Source organism: Gadus chalcogrammus, unplaced genomic scaffold (assembly GCF_026213295.1).
Source record: "Gadus chalcogrammus isolate NIFS_2021 unplaced genomic scaffold, NIFS_Gcha_1.0 GACHA026, whole genome shotgun sequence".
NCBI classification, from domain to species: Eukaryota; Metazoa; Chordata; class Actinopteri; order Gadiformes; family Gadidae; genus Gadus; species Gadus chalcogrammus.
Genome location: NW_026613461.1, coordinates 256,763 through 259,515, shown reverse-complemented (window position 1 = coordinate 259,515; position 2,753 = coordinate 256,763). Strand labels below are relative to the sequence as shown.

Sequence of the window (2,753 nt, the reverse complement as noted above, 5' to 3'; positions counted from 1 at the left end):
ACAGGAACTGTTGGTGTTTTGGAGGAGGAAGCAGCGTCCTAGTAGTGAGGAGCGGGCACAGCTCTCCCAAGCTACGCTAGTGTTGCTGCGGCAGTGGGATCGCCTGCTTGAGAGGGATGATGTCCTGTACCGAAAAGTGTTCCGACCTGATGGTGCTGAAGCCATGTACCAGCTGTTGTTACCCAATGTACTGAGAGACGAGGTCCTGACCCAAGTGCACCAAGAGCATGGTCACCAGGGGGTGGAGCGAACACTGGCGCTTCTCCGGTCTCGATGCTACTGGCCTGCTATGTCCTCCGATGTAGCCCGTTGGTTGTCAGCAATGTGAGAGGTGTCAAGTGGCCAAGGATGTTCACCCAAGGGTGCACGGAGTCATGGGACATCTCTTGGCTTCCCGCCCCAACGAAATCCTTGCCATCGACTACACTACTCTAGAGCCGGCCCAGAATGGTCTAGAGAGCGTTTTGGTCCTTACTGATGTTTTTAGTAAGTACACCATGGCTATCCCTACTCGGGACCAGCGCGCAACCACTGTAGCAAGGGTTTTGGTGTCAGAGTGGTTTTATAAGTTTGGTGTCCCCGCTCGTTTGCATTCTGACCAGGGCCGTAACTTCGAAAGCTCGTTCATTCAACAATTGTGTAACTTGTATGTGTGGCATTCGGGGGTCGGGGAAACAATAAGATAAAGTTCAGTTAAAGAACTAGTGACAAGTTGCCAACAACGCCACCCCAGGAATTTCACCTGGAGAGTTAGATTAACCTAAGTTAAAGCACACAAGTTCGTTCACTAATGAAAGCTTGAGACTGGGTCCAGCATACAAATTCAATTCCTTTTAATTAATATATATAATCTTTAAGCATGACTTCTCAATAAAATATGTTCACACAAACACACTAAGCGAACACACACACACACACACACAAAATACACAAAAAGGGAAGAGCAAATAACTAAATGGGTTTTAAATCAAAAGTAAAGGAGATTTATCCAAACTGATAAATCCAAATGAATAAGTAAAGCAATTAAACCAAACCAAAATAACTAAGAAAACGAATTAAACCAAAACAACCATGCAAAGCAACCCACAAAACACAAATAATATCATGGATAAGTAAAGCAATTAAGCCAAAACAAACATGCAAAGCAACCCACAAAACACAAATAATATCATCAATAAGATCAGTTGGAAGTCTGTTAAATGAATGGATCAAAATAATGAGACTTAGGGTGAGGCAGCAATCACCATACTCGGGGCAGGTACAGCACAGTAGGAGATGCAGAGTAGGATCGATGTGTTGGCTATATAATCAGTGGACAAAACGGCAGCCGGCCAACAGCAGCGTGAAGAGGGGGGGGGACGTGCTGGCAGAAACCGCCCACACACACGTCAACCCTGCCATAGAAAAATACATTTGTTCTGGAGGCTGAACAACAACTGTAATAACTTGGGTTAGCGTCATCTATCCACATACCGTCAGGAGTTGAATGAACATCAAGGGGAGGAAGGGGACCACCTGTAGCGAGCAACACCATTACAAGTGCAACTCGATCTACAGCTGATCGCTCCCCGCTGCAACAGGTAGAGGAGGAAACACTCGCACGCCCTACAACTGGGGTCGATACGGGAGAGGGAAGACCCGGCCAATAAACTGCCTGAGGGATGGAAGCCAATATTGAGGACTTGTGCAAAGTTTAGAAGGTACACAGATGCACACAACCACTACATACCAAACAACGGCGAGCTGCACGATCCAACTAAAAGGCGATCAGGTGAGGCGATCAGGTTTCGGTGACAACAGGGGGCGGGGTAGCCAGGAGCTCCCAGGCAAGAGTGCTCCCAGTGCACAACCACCCACCTTTATAGGCAGCGCACCCAACAGTGATAGGCCGGTACTGCAGCACTAATTAAAGGCCCATCCTGCTACATTCTACCCCCATTGACTTCATCGTCGTCCCGACGATGGAACAACTGATCCAGAGGATCACCCAACTAACTCCACGGCCTAAAGAGCGCAGTAACGGCATTTGACACTGGACCAGGGGGATTTGCAGCCCCAGATGCCAAGTTCCCTACAGGTCGCGGAAGATGATAGAGGTTTGGGTGCTGGCCAGCCGTCGACCTGGCTGACCGGCGTACTTCACTTTCAGCCGCATAACTGGCGGATGGAACGGCCAGGGAAATGGAGGGTGGATCTGCCACTGCAGTCGAGGGAGCGCTTGACGACTCTGACCCAGCAGAGTCAGGTGGTGGGAGCAGCAACCGAGGGGTGGTTTGAGTCACCACGGCTGTGCGAGCAGGGGCAGAAACAGGGGTCTCCGGCCCCAACATAAACAAGTCTCCGTCAAACGGCAAACTCATCCTCTGACCGAGGCCGGTCAAGAGGGGGTGGACAAGGGGGCAATGCACTACCCTGAGGGGCAGCTCCGGCAACGGCTTTCAACAGTGTTCGATGGACCTGCCGAACTTTGGTTTGGTCGTCCATTGGTGCGATGGTGTACACTGGACCACCTTCTCGGGGTGCCTTTACGACTCTGTACACCACAGGGCCCCACAGATCCTGTATCTTGTGGCGCCCCCTTGCACTATGATCGCGCAGCCACACCAACTGCCCCACCTTTAGTGGGTCATCCCGAACATGATTATCATGATTCCTCCTTCTGCGCTCTGCCGCCACCTTCAACCTTTCCCGGGCCCCGTCAAAAGCAAGCTGGAGCCGGTTTTGATGTTCTTGGATCCACTCGTGGACCTCGC

The 2,753-nt window shown here is 50.6% G+C and overlaps 1 long non-coding RNA gene across 1 annotated transcript; it reads right to left on the bottom strand.

Moving 5' to 3' along the window:
* Positions 1-903: 903 nt before the first annotated feature.
* On the bottom strand, positions 904-2,337 carry LOC130377966 (uncharacterized). The gene is made up of 3 exons (XR_008894428.1): positions 1,730-2,337; positions 1,474-1,654; positions 904-1,394 (listed from the first exon to the last, which is right to left on the bottom strand). It is a non-coding gene; the product is annotated as an uncharacterized LOC130377966 (long non-coding RNA).
* Between the last annotated feature and the right edge of the window lie 416 nt (positions 2,338-2,753).